Source organism: Coturnix japonica, chromosome 6, assembly GCF_001577835.2.
Source record: "Coturnix japonica isolate 7356 chromosome 6, Coturnix japonica 2.1, whole genome shotgun sequence".
In the NCBI taxonomy this organism is placed as follows: Eukaryota; Metazoa; Chordata; class Aves; order Galliformes; family Phasianidae; genus Coturnix; species Coturnix japonica.
This window is the reverse complement of record NC_029521.1, coordinates 23,293,034-23,314,967: the sequence shown is the minus strand read 5'-3', so window position 1 is coordinate 23,314,967 and position 21,934 is coordinate 23,293,034. Positions and strand designations below refer to the sequence as shown.

The following is a 21,934-nucleotide window of genomic DNA, read 5'->3' as shown; positions in this document are numbered from 1 at the left end:
AAGTCTATTACTGCTACTATTAAAATCTTCATTTAGGTATCTCATTTAGAAAGTGATGGTATGAATAGTTCTCCTTATCATTCTTTATCACAGCATGTGTCAATGTCTTTCTTTCAGACTGGTCAAAATACGTTCACTAGACCATTTTCACAGTACAGCACTTCTTTGCAGATGTATGTATATAAACAGTCTTCCAAAGATTCCAGTATATCAATTGGAATGGAAGAAGAAAAAAATCCAGAAGAAAATTTGATGAAAAGTGAAAGCAAATCTTTATTGAGGAAGATAAAGTTGAAATGTAAAATTCAGAAAGGGCTCAAACCACAGAACACAATCTCAGAGGGGAAGTTACATTTGATTCTACACCTCTTCAGAAAAGCCATGGACAAGAACAGATATCTTACAAGGACTGAAGGGTTTGGACTCTGTCTATCTGGACTACTGGAACAGTGATGGCAAAAAAAACAGATGTTATGAAATCCTTGGAAGAAAAAAATGAAAGAAGGTAGATTCTCCTTTCAGTACTTATTGTCTTATCCCACTGTATAGGTAAGTTGTTGAAATCCATTCTGTTTTGCACATTTTTTTGTGGAGACCATCCATCCTATAAATTATTGAGCCTATAAATTTAAACCTCACCTCCACCCTTCTTCCCCTCAGTTTCCTGTTTTCTCAGGTCTGCATTCACAAAATATTTCAAAGCATGGAACAAAAGCTTCTAAGCATCCAGACCTGTCTCTAACTTGACTGTTCTGATCCCTTTCATATACTGTAACACTGATAAGAACTTGAGTCTCCTTTGCTGGTTAATAAACCTCTCCTGCTTGCTTTGATGTTCCACAGAGTGAGACAAGCACATCACCCATGATCTCATTAGGAATATTACAGCTTCAGCAGGCCCTCAGCTGTGCACAGAGAATCTAAGCAAACAGCGATCCCCTCCTGGCATGTCTCCACGCAAGGGATTTGGGAAAACCCATCAGCATCATGCAGCATTCCCAAACCACTTCCTGAGCCTGTGCTAGTTCTTTTCAAGACATTTTATTTTCACAGGGAAGATGGCATGAGGGGAAAACACTCTCCTGATCTGATACATGCCAGAGTGTCTGGGAGAGAGCAGAAAAAAATTCTGGAGCTTTTGCTAGCAGTTACAGCATTATTGAGGTTCTTGCTGGCCAGAATGGTCTCTCCAGTGTAAGTTGACAAGACTGCAATGAAAACTGTATTCCTGTTTCTAATAAACTTGTGTTTATCCTGAAAACACAGAGGTCAGTGTTGCTACCTCACAATACTTCAGGAAAGGATGAACATGTTTTAGTCTGCTTTGTCAAGGAGTCAAAATTAAATGTTTCACTGTGCTTGCATACATCTTCTTACAGAAAGTGTTTCTGTAAATATATATATGAAGGTATACATACATTAATGTGTATGTATGGACACACGGAAAGTAAAACAGGAAAAGATACAACAGTAAAGATGCTGCTCTGTTGTCTCTTATTGTGGTTTCAATATCAGATTGGTGAGATCTAATGGACACTACTTTCTAACAGATATTTGTTTTCAATGGTAATGTAATTACTTCTCTTATTCCCCTAAGCAAATGCTTTGGGACTATTGAAAATAGAAAGATAAAACCACAAAATCAGTCTCAGCTGCCTAACCCATAATGACAGATGTATATGAATCCCTTTGAAAGAGGAGGGGGAATGAGAGCTCTATTATAAGAAGGCAGCATTTGCATGAAGGAGAGTCAGTGTCCTCTTAGTCATTTCCTGGGCGTTCCTATTCAGACTATTAACAGAAATTCTCTTTATAGATTAATGGCAAATCTCCACCTTTCAGCACCAATCAGCTATACAGTTGCCCATTCTGAATTCTGCTAGTTTCTCAGCTTGACAGCCTGAACTTTGGGTAGCATTGCTTGGCTTTTTACATGAACTTTATCAGGAGAATATAGGTTCTGGTTCTTTCTCGGTTGTCAGTTTACACTTTCTGTAGCTTACACTTACCACCATCTCACAGTGGTACCTGAGATAACCATTACAGAGCCAGAACCCACAGTCACACAAATCTTTTGGCTACTCTTTCACCAGCAGATGCTTAAAAAATAAAATAAATTAATTAAAAATAAATAAATAAAAACAGCTCCCAAACTCTTTAGAAACTCACAAATTACCTCTTTTGAGACATGCCATTTGGAAAATGTCACATTAGCAGAGAATAAAGCTCATCTCATCCCTAGTTTAGGCTTCTGTTTGTGCTTCAGAGTCAGAAGCAACATCAAACATCTACTTTCCGAAAGAGCAGTTTGTTTCCCTAAACGCAAATTTCTCTGGGCCCAGAGGATTTGTAAGCAATATTCAACAGATGATAGATCAGTTCAGTTGTTTTGTTACACAAATGTAGATTACAAGATTTTCTTTGTCAGTATTAAAATCTAATGGGGGAAAAGGAAGGCACAGTTCTTAAACTATGTAAGATTATCCATTTTTTTAGTTAAAATCAAAACCTGGTTATATACTGATCTAAGGCTCATTACCAGACACATTCTCCTAGAGAATACAATCATCTGTGGGCTGACATTCACAGCTAAACTCCAGATAGAGATTATTAGATCAGCTCTTTGAAAACCTCTGCCCTTCAGTAAGCAGTTCTGCAGGAACTTCTTTGGAAAAATTTACTCCTATCAGATTTCTTTCCTTAAAGAAAGAGAAATGTGAATTTTATCAGAAATTTCTAATAACGTTTTCTTTATCGTGGTTTGCAAATAATAATAGAAAATATACATTAAACTTAGGGCCAATGAAGATGCAGGGGGCTGACAAATGCAGGGGGAAGATAAGGGAAAAGACCTGTGAATCTTTACAGCTGAGCCTAATAACAGAACAGCTGTACTTATTTATTTATTTGTTTGTTCATTTATTCAACAAAGGATATGGGAACAGGTATATTGGAGAGGTTGCTGGGGAGTATTTTTCTTTCTTTTTTTTCCCCAGTGGTTTAGATATAGCATAAAGATGAAGTTTGAGTCAGGAGATATTTCTGAAATAATAATAATAGCTGTCTTCTAGAAAACCTGTTTCCTTCTGTGCTGAGTTTTTCCTTCAGACTAAGGAGCTTAACTGTAGGAGAGGGAAGGTGCTTTCAAAAGCAGAACTTACGCAACATCAGGGTTTGTCACTTCTATTCAAGAGCAATGGGAGTTCTGGATGTCTTATAAAGGTAATGGCTGCCAAGGCTTACTCTTGATTGTTTTATTTATTTAGTAGATAAATGAATCAAAATTCTTCCTTACATCAGAGACAGCTGATATGCTTTCATTTGATTCTTTCTTGCTAACATTATATCTCCTACGTGCCCTTAACATGTTCAAAGGAGTTGACAGTGTCTTTACAGAAGATACCCAGAAACATTGCTGGTTCCTCCAGCTGCAAATGTCGTAATTGCAACTGTATTTGAGGTGCTCAAATGGAAAGATGCCTGTGTAGATTAGGTGTGGGGGAGCAGGGCATTTTGCTTTCACATACAGACAACTTCTTGTGGGTATGGCTTGAGCCCAGCTTTGATTTAGTGCTTTCACACCCTCATAGAGAATCGCTGATTGCTGCTCAAGCACACAATGATTTGTGAAGCTTTCAGACCTTATAGCTGGTTGGAGCTGTCAGTGCACCTACTGCACATCATCTGCCACTGTAACTCCTGCAGCAGCTATCTACTTCCTGTCGTGCTATATCTGATCTCTGTGTGACTCCCATCAGGTAGCACCCAACTGCTAAAGGGCCCTTGAAGTTCATCTCCTGTTGATGCAGGAAAGGGGAAGGGCTGTTACAGTTTGTGTTGTATTGATTGTATCACAGAACTGCTCTCGTAACAGTAATGCCATGAGATCAACTTTATCCTGCCTTGCCCTGACCTTCCCTACTTCCCAGAGCCACAGGACCATAGTTATAGTAGTGCTATAGATGCCTTTATTCAACTTCCACTGCTTTCAAGGCAGGCTGTGACTGTTTCTCAAGCAAATGATTATCTCTTTATCTGATTTCATACTTCTCTGCATAGGACCTCAAGCCAAGTCACCACATGAGTCTCCATTTGATAAGGAGCTCTGTAATTTGTGAAGAAGATGATTGTTTTACTGTGAGAATTGAAAGCAATAAAGTTAGGAGGATGCTTTATTTTTCCTCCAGAGATATGTGAAACTGAAAGCACTGTGTCTCAAGGAATGAATCTATGTTAAGCATCCTTGTTTACATTTTGCATTGTCTAAGGGGAGGGGGAAGACAAAGATAACTGTAATTGCATTATAATCAGTTCTGAGCAGAGTCATGTGTTCAAATTAGTAAAGCAGCTGTGTACCGTCCAGCATGTAGCTGAGAAGTGAAATATGGAGAGCAAAAAATGCTGTTTCAGAGCTGAAGCAGATACTGGGCTCTCTGACAGCTTAAGCACTTGTGTATGTATAAATGAGTTGTCTCCAGGCTTGTGTGCAAACACAGAATATCAAGAGGGCTACAAGACACTTTATTGTAAAGATAAGGGGTGTGATTTATTTCTCATGGCTCTTGGAAGGCATAACATAAACATATCAGTAGATAAAACTAAGTGGTTGCATATGTATAATTTAACAAGGCACACTTAAGAGCAGTTTGTTCTTGGAGTTACTATTCAATCTCAGATGTTCTGAGCAACACCTAGAAGACAATGTAAGGCTACTGAAAAGTTAACTTGTAGATGCAGGCTGTTTGCAATAAGATCCTCAGTGTTGAAAAATGAGTGGAGCTTATTGTTATATTTTTCACTAACTTCTCATATGGCACAATTTATAGCACCCCAAAAATCAAAGTACATGTTATCTACATATTGCTCTTCTTCTCACATTGCAAGAGTTATGTTAACACTTTGACTGATAGGTCTAAGCAGTTTCATCTGTGTTTAAACTCCTGATGGTACCCAAAGCATTCTTTTATTTCCTCCTGACTATCTGTTCCTATGCTTATTTCTTTGGTGCCATTGGTTTATCACATCTTCTGGTCTTTTGAAAGAGATACCTAGATGCTGAGTTAAAGTTCTGGATATTTAATTATGTTTTATTCTGTCCATTTTTCTTGGAGTTTTCATGTGCTGCAGCAGATTAAACTAATGTTGCTGATGAGGTAACCTTTCTCCTCCCTGAGGGTAGCAACCAGGTCATTCAGGAAGTCCTGAAACTTCTGCCATAATAAAGTGAATGTTTCCCTTCCATTCTTCTTTAATATCTGTTTCCTTTCTACCTCTTGCTACAAAACTTTCAGACATTTCTTTGTCTTTTCTGCTTGGCATGGATAATGTGTTGTCAGATTCCCAGCGTTCAGAGATTTTAGCTAATAGTTTTCAAGGTTGAATGCCTAAGGCCTAGTACCTGAATTCAATAGAGACAAGTAAATAATTAAGTTGCTAGAGGTCTTCTTGCTGTTTGTTGCTGTCCTCCTAGTGGAGGTGAGAAAGTGAAACCCATTGGAGTATATCAGACCTGCTAGAACCCTTGACCTCTTCAGCTTCATTTTAGATCCTAGGGATATTTGATGGATGCAAACATACATGTTGTAGGTTCTGGCATATTCTATCCAGCCTTTCAATCATTACATATAGATTTTTTTTTTTTTAAATTTATTTTTTTTAAAGCACATCTTAACAACCATGTTTTTTTCTACAGTACGAGAGCACCTTCAGAATTGACTACAGTGGATGGAAGTTGCTGCTTATGTGGTGAATGTGAAGAACTGGCTGCTCAAATACATCAGAGAAGTGTGGACCCCACAAAATACTGCTTATGGACATGGTGAGCTGCTTATGTGAATGGCTTTGTTCTCAAGCTCATGGGAACCTTGTCCCTTTGATTTTGTGTGACTGAGAGGCAGGCACAATGTATTCCTGTGAAAGAGGCAATTTGCTTGTATCTAGTCAGAATATTTGTCATCAAGTCTAAAGATATATTCCTGTGAATGAGAGTATTGCATTTGTTCTGGTTACTAGAAACTGAAGCACGAAACAGAATAGAATATTAAGCTGCTGTTCATGGGGATAAAACAGCAGATACAGAATTGAGCGTAGTTGTGGATCATGAAGGAAATGCAAATGAGACATTACGGATGAAAGCAGTTTGAGCTGACGCAACAGATGAACATAAAAGACTCTACAAGGCAAGGGACCTCTTTCCAGGCTAGTGAGGCAATATGCATGCTAATAAAATAGGACTGTGAGAGTATGAACATGCTACTGAAAGCTGTTGGTTATGACTAAGAAGGAGGAACTGGACTGGTTTTACATTCAGTGAGCAACACCTCAGCTCTCACTGTTTGACAAGGGCAATGCAAATTAAATTTCAAGACACTAAAAGCTCTTCAAAATAGATAAAATTCATCAAATGCATCTCTAAAGCCAGTTATGAAGAGAATTTTATGTGAAGCCACTTTATTTGGCAATAATCCAAATGTAAGTGATTTTTGTAGTCTCTTTGCTGTTCTTCAGGGGCTCATTTTTCCTGTTTCAAAGGAAAGCATAGTTTTGTTTTTTTTATTTATTGTTTCAACAAAGATATTAAGAGTCTAGCTATGTAAATAAAGTAATCCCTTATGAGAATGCTGACAAGATGTAGTCCCAGAGATAGCACCCAGAGTTGATTTCTTGTGGCCCAAGTAACTTCTCCAGCAATTCCACAATTTCCATGACAATGAAATATACTGTGTGAAGGACTGTGATGTTATTGCAGGGCTCATAAAAATATTCTATAGCATCTTACTTTGACTTCCCTCTGGAGCTACATGGTCGTGGAAAACTTCTGTCAAAATGCATCTCAAATTATACTTGCTTCTTAGAGGTGTACTTTGTATTTTCTTCCATCACTGTGCACATGAAGCAAAGGGCTCTTCTTCCTAATTCAGACTATCATCCCATATTTGATTTGCATGTTTGATTTGCACAACTTTTTTTTTTTTTTTATCTGAGCAGCTAGTTGTTCACTCATTATGCTGCTAATGAGTTTCATAGTCAAACCACTTGTTTTCTTTTTCTATGTTTGCTAGAAAAAGTCTGAAAGTTTAATCCTGATGACTATCAGTTTTAACTAATGTGCTTATTAGCAAATATTGAATATAATGTGTCCTGCTGCATGGTAGTTCTGTCCAGGAAGATTTTTGTGATACAGAGATAAAATAGGAGAACTTTAAATAGGATTATTCTCCCTATTGATGTTGGTATCATTGCTGTGGGATTACAAGAAAGGTTGTGAAGAGCGATGAAAGTAAACAAAGGGAACCAATACTGTCTTGGCTCATAGAAAGCTAGTCTTTAAAGATGACAGGAAATAAGAAGGTGGCTTTGACTGTTATGAGCTGTGCCAATAAAAGATCTGTTACTCCAAAAGGGAAAAATGTGTGCACATCCAATAAATGGAAGCTGAAACTGGACAATTCCAAATGATAATTGAGGTATTTTTGTTGTTTAGACAGTTGTTTGAATTTATTTATTTATTTTAAGATGATCTTCAAGCTAGAATACATTAGGGAAGTTCAGTGTCCTGTTTTCTTCAGCAGATTAGAATATTATGATTATAGCTCCTATTGGCATTTAAATTGTAATCATAAGTTGCATGCCTATTAATACCATGGAAGTAATCTTAGAATAATATTCTGATGTTCTTTCCTTTCACGGGGGCAATCATTTGTAGGCTTTGCATTCAAGTTCTGGATGAGTAATGACCTTTTTTCATAGTTACATGTTTATGGAGAGCACACTGAAGTTTCCTGTGTTCAGAGATCCCTTGTCTATTATTCCTCATAGCAAAAAGGTTAATCATTACTTTTGCATAGAAAAAAAGTTGGAGACAAAAATAGTTCCTATGGAATTACTGGTATTGAATCCCTTTCACAACATGGCCTTTCTTGGAAGCTTTACATACATGAACCAACTTAGTCTGTCCTTGCTCTGTCTGAGTACTCTAATGAGATCACAGCTGGAGGTGATATAGTTATGAACATTTGGTTATGGGAAAGTCTGTGGAACTATTTTTAACAGACAAAAGTGGTAAGTTTGCAAAAGCATGATGTGAACACTGTATTTTCAGTACTTCATGTTCCCTTCTCATAAACATGTGGAAATTTTAGGCATATAGTATCAAGATCTTCATTCGTTTCTTTTCCCAGAATGTGCGCTGTGAAGATTTTTTTCTATACAAAAAGCTAATGCAGCACTCCAAGGTCATGGAAAGCAAGGAGGAAAGTATTTGGCTGGATACGCTTTAGCGTCTCATGTTTTAGATTTAGTTTACTTTTGTAGCAAATTTCTATTATCAAAGAAGGGAAGCTGATACAGTGATTGTATTGGGAAACAAGCTTTCTGTCCTCTGCACATGTTTCCAAAATAATCATAAGCATGGATGAATACATTGTAATCTGTAAAGAAGGAAAAGAAAAACATTTAGCAAAGGATGAAAAACAAAACTAAAGGAGAACCTATGGGTTTTGGCAGACTGAAAATACCAACTTAGGATTTCCAGTAGAGAAGGAAATCGATTTGCAATTCATAAACCTGGTCAGATTTAGGTGTTAATGGGAAAATTAGAGTGTAATCATGCAAAGATAACCAATGGACTTTATGCTACCGGCTATGCCAAACAGACAAAAGAAAGCTGACTGTAGGTGTCTCTCTGATACAGGGAGCTCAAAGTCAGTCTCCTGAGAAAGGACCTCTAAAAAATATATAGATATATAGATCTGGGACTTTCCACAGTGATGTAAAAAGGTCGCTTTTTTTTAATCAGGGCAAAGCACTCCTTGCCCAGGGGAAAAAAAAAAAAAAAAGAAAGAAAGAAAAAATAAAAAAAAACACTCGGAGAAACCATTTTCTATTTTGAATGATAAGTTTACTGTTTATGAATTGCCTGTAAACTGAGTGATATTGAGAGGTGGTGGATTCATCTTCTCTCAAGACTTTGGCAAAGATTCCATGTACCTGGAGCTAAGAGCAGAATTAGAACACTGTACATGCCCATTTCATTCTCAGAAAAAGATAACAAGTTTTAGACAAAACATTTGCTGAGGTTCCTAGACCAAAATCTCAGTCTGAGAACCTCAAGAAGGTTATCAAGGGCATTAGACCAGATGACCAGGACATTGTCTTCACACACAATGCTTCTCCCCTTGCTATCATTTTATGAGGGAGATCTCAGTTAAGGTGATGTTTTGAGTCAAAGTTTTATTTAAAGAGAGCACAGTGATGAAGAAAAGTCTCATGAAAAACAATTGCATTTATTGTATCTCTGAAAGCAAAAATCCGGAAACACGGAATAATTATTCCACTGGCAGTGAGTGAAGTTCTGTATCTCTGTACACGCTCAAAGTATCAGACTCCATATTTTGCATGAAAACATGGAGAATAATAGCCATTTATGGACTGGGCCTCCTTATGCAATTTACTTTTGTACCTACTGTATATTAATATTTTGTGTTATTTACTTAAAAGGAACAATTATTTGTAATAGAAACCCTACACTTACCCTTTAGCTAAGCCACACCTGCAGACCCACAAGGCTCTGCACTTGTTTTACATTACTCCTGTGAGGGGAAACAAACTCAATATTACAAGGAGTTACTGAGTGTACTGATAAATTTAGTCAAAACACATTAGACCAGCCATAGACACAGCAGCATACAGTAAGACTTTGAATTTGCATAAAATATTGGTTTGTATGCTGCTCCTGGATGAATTTTAAAGACACCACAAATATCCCTTGTTTAGGGTTAGTGCTTTGTCTCTGTTCTTCAATAAAGTAATGAAACCATATGGCAGCTTTTGTCTGTGTAATATGAGCAGTGCGAGTAAGGCTGTAGTCAGTATGCAATGTATATATGTTAACAGGTAGGATATTTAAATGTCTGCTAGGCTAAAACACTGTATTTGAAGGATCTATGAAAGGTCAAAATTCACACTGGAATTATGGAGTTAACTAAGTAACTACTTGCTGCAAAACCTTCTGTCTCTCAGGTTCTTACTGCAAGCATATCATCTTGTTCCAGGTCAGAGATACCTTATTCCCAGCCTGTAGCAAGAAGGAGAACTGCTTTTTCCCATTTCAGGTTAGAACATGCCTGCAACTTCATCATCCTGAGGCTGGACTGGGAGCAGGTCATCAGTGGTGTGTGGGACTAAGAGCTTCTCTAAGGTGCATTGTAATTAACCATAGGGGAAAAGCACTGGAGAACAAGGGTTTGAACCAGCAGGAATATTTCAGTTTTATGGTGCATTGCAGTCTATGTTAAAGTGTCTTTCCTCATAAACAACAAAAATAAGGTAAAACTCGCTGTCGTAGTTTTAGGGACAGTTTTATTGTTTGGGCAATAAACAAATGCTGATCTTTCTAGTGACACTGGAATTTAATGTTATATGTGGAATGGGCTGCATACTATGAAAATGACTCTGGATATTCCCACATGGCAGTATGCTCATTCTCCTAGTTCCTCCCCTTGGGTAACATGGAGGCACTGTGTGAGAATGGGAACAGTTGAATGCTTCTGGTAACGTCTCTTTAGCAAATCATTTTGTCAGGTTATTCTTCTCTTTGGAATATCAAATCACATTATCAAGAAACTGGATATTCCCTGAGGCTGCACAAGATTCATAGCACCTGGATATTGCAGAAATATATAATGCAATTTTTATTTTTCCCACTGTCAGATGTATTTCAGACTTTTACATACAGGACTTGAGGCACTGGTTCTCACTGAGAGAATCAGAGAATCGTTTGAGTAGGAAGAGATTCTTAAATGTCAACTGGTTTAACTCCCCTGCAATGGTCAGGGACACCTACAGCTCAGTGGGTGCTCACAGCCTGATCCAGCCTGACCTTGGATGTCTCCAGAGATGGGGCTTCCACCATCTATGTGTTTAACCCAGATGAAAAAGCCTGTCAGCAGTGTTCTGTTGTCTTACAGAGCTGAGCGCCTCCAGGAAACACAAAAAGAGGAAAGCTTGGGTGTTTTGTCAGTTGATCCCGTATGAATCTGTGTTTGCCATTACATTTTGCTACCCCAAATAATCTTGGAAAGTGGTATGATAAAAGAGCTTTAATGCCACAAAGCTGTGTTACAGGGCTGTGATGTGTTTCCTGCCAGCAGATCCCTGGGGAATTCTTTGGCTGCTTTCCCAATTTGGCTGCTAAGTAGCTGACTCATTTAAAGGGACAAGAATGCCGTGAGACATTCTTTGGAAGACATGTCTAAAGACCTCCCTCATTTCTCCTGTGGGTGTATTGGATTAATTACAGAGAATGAAAAAGTATGCCAATACTGGTATTATGCCGTGGAAATGCTGAGTGCATCAGAGCTGCAGGAGCAGAGAGATGGCAAATGTGAGGGGTGCTCAAAGGGATGGTACATGTGCTCATGGCTGAATTATCATCCCAGAAAAAGACTGGGGTAGTTCAGATTTAATCATACAGGCAATTCTGTGAATAAGCAGAACTTCTAACCCTTGATTCCTCTTGAGGCTTTTTCTGTGGTCTTTGTTTTCTGTGCGGTTTTGCTGGTGGGCTATGATAGAAGTTTCTTTATGGTTGTGGCATTTATAGTCAATCCCTCTGTTTGACCACTGATAACAAATGCTATTGATCTGCAGTCTTGTTGTGTGGGAGAGCTTGGGTTAGGGTTAAGGTTAGGAGAGCTTGTGGGAGAGCTTGATTGTTTGGATTTTTTAATTTTTTTTTTTTTCCCTATATCTAGGCAATTGTTCTCAAAAAAAATAAGTAGAATCTTCAAAACCCCTGCCAGTCTGCCACATTTGCTTTATCAACTAATGAGGGAACTGGCAGCAAATCACCTCAGTTCTGTGTTTAGGTTGAACCCCAAAGAAGTAACATCTGTGATTTATTATTTGGATTATGGTTAATCTGAACTGAGGTTATAAACATTTTTGTTTTGCAGACTACAGGCAAAAGTCCAGGTAGTGACAGCATTGTCCTCAGGTTACACCAATAAATGCTGCACACTCACTTCGGAACGGAAAAAGATTCCTGTTTATGAACAAATTGTTACATGCTTCACATGCACAGAGAGATGATTACACCACCATTGCCATTTGCAATCAGAAGAGAACAGTCTCCAAAATTGGTTTGATCATTTTGTGCCCTATCAAAGAGTTTGCAAAGCCATTTTGTTCAATTCTACTCTCAGTGTCCAGCCAGGGGTAAGACCTGGGCTCTCCTCTGACCAAGCAGTGAACGCTTAGCAAGATCATTCTAATGAGCAATTGCATGAATAGCCTGTCCGCTCAGTGAGGTTTTTATCTTGTACTCTGCAGTCTATCTGGTCTCAGAGGCAATCCTAGCACAAGAAATGTGTTTGGTGTTGTTGTTCAAGCAATACAGCTATATGAAGCTTGCTACTGTACTCCTTAGTGGTGTGTTTGCCATCTTACTGCTGTGCCAGACGCCTGTGGGTATGGTATGGGATCTGATCTGTTGAGCAGTGGAACTTTGTAAATATTATGCTTATTGTTGTGACAGCACCAAGAGAATGTAGCAGGAGTCAGAGACCCAATATCCTGAGTGCAGAGTAGCCTCTCAGTTTTACAGTGAGAAACTTCCTCAGCAGAAATCTCCTTGTTCATCAGCACCCATAAGCAAAGGATCCACAGGCTAAGGAGAAAGAAGTAAAAAGCATCACTCCTTCTCCAGTGAGAAAAAAAAATTAGATTTTACCAGGTTGCAAAACTGAGTTTGGGTTGGGACAGACAATTTTCTAAAGTGCCAGGGGAAAATACTTCTGTGGAGGGACATAACTGAGATAAGAGCCCAGTAACTGAATGAGGATGAAAAAAAAAACTATTCTTGTGCCATATTTGTTTTTTCTTAGGCTACGTAACTTTTTGCAATCTACTGACTCTTAACAGATATTTGTATTTGATACTAGATATAAGTATAAAAGTGAAATATCTTTGTTATGGATGTACTCTCCTTTGCAAGGAGGTCTTTTGGGATGGTGTTTATTATGAAGCTAGGAAAGCCTTAAGGGTTTTTCTTTTTGTTTTGGTGATTCCATTCTTTATGTAAAGTGGTTGCAGGGGAGAGAATATTAGAAATTAATTGAAGCAAATGTAGGACTCAGAAACATAGTTTATGCTTCTGAAAAGGAAATTAACTGTGAAAAGTGCATCATTAATATCAAATCCTTTTAATGACTATTAATGAAAATGGGTGTCTTCAATGCTACACACAGAGGAAAGCCCTTCAGGCTCTGTCTTAATGGCTTTCATAGTCTACATGGGTTTTAAACTTTGTTTCAAATATCACAATGCAAAGAAAAAGATATGCTCTGGTTTTGAAAGCAGCCCAGATGTTCCTGAAGTTAAGGCAAGATCTAAAAACATTTCATGCTTAAATAGGGCATCATCAAATGTCAACTGTTTCATGTTATACCACATTTCTTTCCTGTGTTGCACCACAGATTTCACTTAGCTTTACGTTGTGATTTTCTTGTCAAGCCTGAAAAGCAATCCTGACAATGCCAGAGCTGAAGGTTTTTTCTGTAGCTCATTGGGTTTGTACAAGGAGTTCTTCTTTACCTAATCTGTATTGGGTATGAGCTGGCCTGAGTTAGGGTAAAATATTTAAATAGAGGGAAATTTTCCTTTAATCCTTCTATGACCCAGCTTGTCTACTTAAATGTCTTCTTCAGTTCTACTGCACAATTCTTTATTCTGTCTTGGAGAATTCCATATTCTTTTATCAAAAAACAAATAAACAAAAACCTTTAAACCTAATAAGGATCCCGAAGGCATCCGTAGAAGGTTCCATAGAGCTGCTGTATTAGAAATTCTTAATAATAAATTATAATTCATATTTTTCTTCCCAGTTACACAGACATTTCATAAGCTTCATAGTAGCAATATACATATAGAAATACTTCTATCCCGTTGCAGCCTTAACAGTAGTCAAATTTGGGTCAGTAAAATAAACTAGTCTTGAACCAAATATCACTGCAGTCATTTGTCTTATCAAACATAGCATGACTTCCTGCTTTTATGAGCATAGAAGAAAAGTCAAGCAAGAGCGTGACTCCTTCCTCTAAACCAAACTCATTACTCCAAACTTTATAAATATTTTTAAATATTTTTACAGAATAAAATCCCAATGTTTCTTCTCACTACTCTCTGTCAATATTTTCCAGTTCTGTGCTGTTTCAGCTGCTCCTTATGCTCAGCTTTAAGCAGAGCCACCCTTTAACACTAGCAGAAAAAAACTCTGACTTGCAACCCATGCATGGGGGAAGGCTTTTTGCTTTGTGTTTGCTGGAGAGACAGTTTCATAGGCAGTCACTGATTTGTTCCTCTATCACACCTCACCCCTGGCTGCTATAACCTCAGTTTCTAAGAGCTCAGTCCACTGCTGCCAAGGGTCCCCAGAGTTTTTGATTGGAGCTGCCAACCTGTTTCATCTTTTATATTCTTATCTAGTAGTCCACTGCAAAGGTTCTCAGTTTCTTCTGTTTCATACAGGTTTTCTGTTAAGAAAAAGTTCTTCAGATGCACACACATTTGCACATCATTTTTCATATTCAGTGCAGCAAGCTCTTCATGTAACAGATGATAGGTTGATAATAAACTCTGAGTTAAGACCTATATGTATTATTTTTCAACTGTGAAAACATCTGTTGTTCATGCTTTACTATTACACATGATCTTTCAGTTTTAGACCTAGTCTTTCAGTCCATCTGACACTAATTACAAAGGACTGTCTTCTTCATTGTGGCAAACAGCATCTTTGATTCATTCCTATGAATGATAAGTCCCATCATCCATTCAAAGGATAAAAATGTCATCTTCTGTGTTACTGTGTAAAAACCATAGGGAAATGCCAACATCTATCAAATGCAATCTATGACATATTCTCTTCAGATTAATAAATTGCTCCGTGGCTTTTCAGCAATGCCAGCTAAGAAAATAATGTATCTAATATGCATTTTCAGGAAAAAGAAAAATATTCACAACATCAGAAGCATTGCTTTCTACTTTTGTGCATCTTAACATGCAAGCTCTCATGCTGGTTCCTGTATCAAGAAATCTCTGGGTTCTCTGAGGCAACCTCATGCAGTGCATCAGGATTAAATTGCAAATTGCCAAGTCTTCCCACTACAAGGAGCCTTGCATCTATTGAAGCGTTTCTTTTTCTTTTCCTTTTATATATATATTTTTTCTTTTCTGTTTAATAGTCAATACTTTATCTCACTGTTTAAAATATTTTTAATCAGAATATTTTTCTACAGCGCTATGTATAATAATCTACTCAAACAACAGCAATACTTATGAAGCTGCATTAGGGAAGGATCAGGGTAGTTACTGAGAAAAGGCCCTGCATCAAAAGATGGTGGGTATGGAATAGGTTCCATGATGGTCATGGCAGTGGTTATAGCATCGAGCTGCTAGAGTTCAAGAAATGCCTGGACAATGTTCTCAGAAGTATATTTTGATATTCAGTACTGAGCCAGGATTAGCTGATTTTTTGTGGTTCCATCCATAAGGAGATTCTCTACAACACTGACTTCACTGGTACTTGATAAATAAATCTTTCATATTAAGCCGGTAATATTTGTTCTGAATTTCTAATGGGAAAGTTTATTCAGAATGAGACATTTCCTCATAAGATCTGACCAAAAAAATATCAAAGACCTTTCAAGTTGTAAACAGATCTAACCTCGTGTGTCTTTATCAGTCTTTACAAAACAACATACACAACTCCAGCGGAGTATCTTAAGAAAGGTGGTGAAATCTCCATCTTTAGAAAGTTTCAGAATTCAATCAAATACAGCCTCAAACACCTGATCTGACTTTGAAGACAGCTCTGCTTTGAGCAGGAGATAGGACTAGCAACCTCCAGAGGTCCCTTCCAACCTACACATTTCTGTGATGCTATGATGGTTCCTACTCTTCAGTCTCTCATATCACACTCCCTGTTTATTTCTGCTCGCTTTGAACAATGTATGTCCTTTAGTTACTCCATGCAAGACACAACTGCTTGTCCATACTTGTTCTGTTTACCATATAACTCCTTTAATTTTTTACATTAACCAGTTTAGTTCCTTCTGCTTTTCTGTGTGGTTCCTTTTCAGAGCAATATAACAATCTATCATTTGCATAACTTCTCTTAATCATTCAGTTTTCCAATTGGATTCTTTCATTTAAAACTACCGTCCAAATAAATGCTCCTTCCATGTTAGCATTTCATTTCTGTAGGCTATACTTTCTTCTGTTCTATTTCTTCAATATGTCCTTTCTATCAACTTGTTGTTTCTGCTCAATTAGTTCATCTCTCTTATGCTCCACTTTATTGCCCTGGTCTCACTCTTTCTGGATACCAATAATCTGCCCCTCATTATGTATCAAAACTCAGGGTTGTCACCATACCCATCCTTATTCTTCATGCCTTGTATTCCATTACTCTGCTGCTATTTCCTCTCAAAAATCATTTGAGTTATAATCACTCTGTAGTTTTGCATCCACATCACCTTTCTGCCTTCTTCACCTTGGCATTCAGATCTGGTACTCAATATACCCTCTTCTGAAAATGACGTAAGGTACCATGTGCACAGAATTCAGGGCTTTGTGTAATGCATAAACAGACAAAATAGTAAGTTATCCTAATAATAACATCGGGCTTACTAAGAGTCAGAGGTCTGCATCTACAGCAGATATGCTATAAATGGAAAGAACTTTGGCAAACCAATAAATGTTATCAATAAGGAAGGAATAAAGTCATGATTGTTCACCAGCTTTTTATAAAAAAGTCATAAGTCATGTTGAATTTCTGTAGCTATTTTTTTCTGAGAAGCTAGTGTTGCTCATTTTTGTTGTTATCTTTCCAAAAAATCGAAAATTTTAAGCAAACTGTCTTTTCAGGTGATAAAGAGGGAAAAAATAGAATTGAAGTTATACTATCAAATATATTTACTATGTTTACAACTAAATGCCTTGAAATACTTTTAATTGTCATTAGACTTTTCTTTATTGAGGCAATTGATATTCCAGAGCTGTAGTTCAGTGATTATTTTGTGTTTGTAATAAAATGGAAGATAATGGTATATTTTTTTTTCCAATAGACAGAGATGGAATGAGAAGAAATTATCCCCTGATGTGCTTGAGAGAAGGAAGTGAGTAGGAAGTTTTTTGAATGTACACATTCCCCCACCAGCAATCCGAGTAATCCCACCAGGATATTAAGAGAGTTTCAATTCCTGCACAGTAATATATGCACTCTGATTCACAGGGTATTAAGAGCAAGCATGCAATAGATCCTCTGCCTGGCAGCTGCTTTCTTGTGTCTAATATCTCACATTTTCAATGCAAATTGTACAAGCAATGATTTAGCATATCACATTACTCACTGGTTCTGTTTTGACTTTTTACTGCTGGGACCTTGTCCTGTTTCCTCTCAAATCGGTGCTTGAAATTCTTTTCTTTTACCACCCTCAACATTGAGAGACTGTATTCCAGAAACCTGATGCTGGAGCCATGACCAAGAGCATAGTTGAAAGGAAATCACTATTACGGTATTTTCAGAGCAAAAGAAAACATTCACCAGATAAGCTCAGTGTCAATGTTCATAGCTTAGGAGGATACAGACTATGGATTCAGTGTTCTTAGACTGGAGGCTACCTAAACAAGGGCCATCACCAAGCCTGAACTGTTAGGGCAAAACTAAATGCAAGTGCTTGGGGTATTTTCTGAAACAACTTTGCTGCCTGAACCTTGAAACTTCTATTTTACTTCTAATTGGAGTTCTTACTGAGGAACTTAATGAATTAAATGCAATGATAACTAAATGCAATCTGTAGTCCAGATGTTAGTTATTTCATTACTAAAATCCTACTTAGAGAGGCAGTTTGGGATTTGTCAGATAAGGGAATCTGGATCCACATTCATCTTCATTCACAAGGTAACAGGTTCTCAGAACCAGTGACACAACAGGTTGCTACTTTGCAAACCCATGTGGATCACTTTCAATCACTTTGTTGTAATCAATATGTTCGAAAGTAGTTCTCTGATCCTTTTCTTCTGTCAGAGATAACAGTGGGGTTTACCAGACTGTAGTTCTTTGCATCCTGCTCTTTCTCTGCTTGGTAAGACTGATAATTGCTGTTTTGGAGTCCTCACAAACTTTGCCTGATTAACATGACCTTTCAGGGATAATGAAGATTGGCCTCTCAGTGGCTTCAGCCAACTCCTTTAGCACTCATGGTTGCACCCGTGTCATCATGTTGGAGTAAACCAGGAGCAGCTCTGCTGAAACTTGTGAGGTAAGTGACATTAAACATAGTGTGAGTGGAAGAGAAATCCAGCTGAAAAGCTGAAAAACTGAGCTGAAAACAATGGAAGAAGGAAGAGTTGATTATTCTTCATTTTTATAGACTGTTATCTTTCCCTCTGCTATGCACAGGGCTTGTGAATGTGGGTGCCTGGTGCTCTTAATATGACTCAGAAATGTCAGCCTGAATGAATAGTGAATTAGGAATGTTTTTCCTTATTTTTATTCCAAGAACTGAAATCATTTCTAAGTTTCCAATGTGAACTGTCTAGGAGACAATTATATTTCATTACCTAAAAGCTACCCATGGCAGTAAATTTTGTTTAAATGTGGAAATGCTGCTACCACAATAATCATTTTATTTAACCAAAGAATGCATGATAGTATAGTTCAATGAGTACAAGAAAGAACTTTGACAAATGTGAAGACATTGATTTGTATTCCTGTCACAACTGGAGTAGGATCTCCTAAGGGAAGGAAATTTCATGACCATTCTGAATGCTTTGTATTGATTTTCTTCCAATCTTTGTCCCACTAGTTGCCACTATGTTCCCCAGATCATTCTGTTAGCAATTAAATGAAACTTCTCTTATGTACAGACAAAGTTATGCTGCAAGAGGTGGATGTAAACCGTAAAACTTAGTCCCAGCTGCTGGAATAGTTACAGCTTAGTATTAGATTTTATATTACACACTGAGCTCTACTTCTAGGAGTTTTACTTTTGCCTAAACAGAGACAGGAGATATCCTTTGCAGTGAAGTCAGAACTACCTTTGCCAAGGATCTGAACCATTTGTAAACAGTTGTTTTGCGCTGGAAGGCTCACCCGAGCTAGAGTGTCCACTTGAGGTTGTCTGGTATGCTTGTCTTGAGAAGCTGTGGTGCCACTGTATCAATTTTGTCTTCCTTGGCAAATGCTACTGGGTGTTGGATGTCACCATCATTCAACCCCTTAAAAGAGCAAAAAGATTGTACTCTTCTTCCTTCTTAGTGCTGCTCTTGTAATATGTCTGTGGGCTGTTGAGTAGTCCACCTCCTGTACTAGAGAGATAACTGTACTTTGATTGTCAATGAAGTAACTCCAGAATAAAGATCACAGTCTCTTTAAATACTTGGGTTTAACATAATGTGATAGTGCATAGAATACACACCTTACAGATGGAATATTTTGTGTTTATAGGTGTCTCTCAGGGCAACTACAACAGATGTCTCTGATGACATGCAGCTCGTTGACTAGTTGTATTCCATAACAAAGCAGTTATTAAAATATTAACACTTTGGACATGTCTTCAAACCTATTTTGCTATATAAGGTGGACATTTAAAAGGGTATGGCTGATTGATGAGATACTGGAATGCACGAGAAATAAGTGAGTTGTGTTTTGGTTATACTGAATTTCCCTCAGGAAATAAAACAAAAAATTCCCTGGCTGCAGTTTAGGGGAACTAGGAAAAATATGAGACAGATGTGGCCAAACTCTGGCTATCAAGCCAAGTGCAAAAGCCAAATACTTGAATTGTGTGAGTCTCAAACTGGCAACAGGACTGTACTGGCATGGGAAACATCGGTTAATTGAAATCCCTGTCAACAGGATGAAATAAAACAGCAAGTACTGCTGAAAGTGACATTGCTCCCTGGGACCAATCCTCACATCCAGCCTCTGCAGCCTCTTATCCAAAGAGGCAGCAGTAGAACCCATACTCCAAGGCTCTCCAGTTCTAGGCTCTTTAAGTCTTTGGCTCTTGGCAATACAAAAAATTTGTTGCAGAGCTCAAAACTGCAGAACTTTGGGCCATCTGTTCTTGGCCTGTGCATGCTATAAAGTGGGAGACTATTTGCTTTTACCTCTACCATACAGTCAAATGATGGCATCATGTAGCACATATACTCCACTGTAACTTGTACTGTGACTTCTCTGAGGCATCATTCCCTTTTCTGGTGATGAGCTATGACCCTTGAGTGAATGGCACATGTTTAGTGCTGGCAGTACAAACTGAATTGCATCCATAGACAATCCATCCTCATTTACAGGTTGAATTTTCTCATTTAATAGCCTGCTCAAATGAGCTGCATAAGGTTGTGTGTGAGAAAGTCTAGAAGTTGATGTGTGTCTGCCAACCAACTTCCAGCTGGCAAGAGACCTGAGTAATTACATAAACTACATGAGATGAGCTTAGAATACATTTCCTGCTGCTGTGCCTCTGAAAGGGGAAATAGCTGTTTCATTATTCAGGAGTGCTGCATGCCATTCAAGGGCTATAGAGTGGCATGTATATTTGGTTAGAATCACATGGGGCAATGAAAAGGTTTTTATGCACATGGGTATAAAAGCCACATACACTCCTACAGGCAATCTAGTTGCAGCAAATTAAAACCAAATAAGCAAGCTGTTTCCTAACAGCAACTTACTGTCCTGGCTGATGTCTCAGGCTTTTTACCAACATATGCTGTCAATTTCTGAAGTTCCAAAAGCCAAAGATCTATGAGATCTGGGCTAATAGCTCATTCACATTACTTTCCTTGTCTAATGTTGGTGCTGCTCAAAAGCAATGCCAAATACTGGCAAGCCAGGAGCTGAATTTAAAGTGGAGCTCAGAAACTTGGTGTAAATGTCTCTATCAGCATTTAAAATCTCTTCAGGCTCCTCAGTTATCCATTATATCTCCAAAGCCATTTAACTGAATGCCGAATCTTTTCTTCCTGCTGCTGAGGTGCTCTGTATTTGAACTGTCAAAGAACTATGATACTGTCACACCTAAAACCTTCAATGAGAAGCAAGAACTAGAACACTGTCAAATTAATGGATTTCCTGGAGCAAAATCAAGGTCAGTTTGTTGCCCCCTGGGGTTTTATTGTCTCTTTTGCCTCAGGAGAACAGCACTGTAGCAAACAGCAGTTTTGCTTCCTTCATTACAGAACTGTCTTTTTTCCACACTTCAGAGATATTCACAATCAGTAATGAAAAGAAAGAAATGCTTAGTTCTCAGCACCACAAAGTTCCTTTCATTTCTTGCCATTTTTCTGTAAAGATCTTAACACTCAGAATAAAAGAGTGTCTGTCATAACTATCATAAGAATCATCATTCCGTATAGGGTCAACTTTGTGGGCACTTGAAGACATCTAAAATACAGTTTCATTGGCATAAAAGAGAATGGTCAGAAAGTACTTACATTTAGAGTAGCAGGTTGGAAATTTTTCCACTTAAGTATGAGTTGCTGGCAACTCTATCAGATTCCAACAGAAAAACAAACAACGCAGTAATGAAAATCTCATTCTGGCCTCTAAAATTTGTATACAAGCAAACAACATTAATCACCATAACATATCTTAGTCTCCCACCTATGGGAGACTCTGTGGCTTTGTGAAGTCCCTACATCCCACTGTCTCTATGATACAGAATTACTAAATGAGCTGTTTGGATAAGCCAATACTCTGGTATCTCTAACTAGCTCCTGCAGCAAGTAAGTGATTTTCTGAACGCTCTTTATGTTCCTTTATCCCAGCTGAATAAAGCAGTCTGTATAAAACATTTTTTCTGAAACACTATTGCGTTACAGATCACTAAAAATACACTATATCATTGCAATAGTGTTCATACAATAATAT

The 21,934-nt window shown here is 37.9% G+C and overlaps 1 long non-coding RNA gene across 1 annotated transcript; it reads left to right on the top strand.

Annotated features, from left to right (window-relative positions):
• The first annotated feature begins 2,958 nt into the window (after positions 1-2,958).
• LOC116653634 lies at positions 2,959-10,628 on the top strand. The gene is made up of 3 exons (XR_004307835.1): positions 2,959-3,222; positions 5,693-5,818; positions 10,053-10,628. It is a non-coding gene; the product is annotated as an uncharacterized LOC116653634 (long non-coding RNA).
• Positions 10,629-21,934: the final 11,306 nt, after the last annotated feature.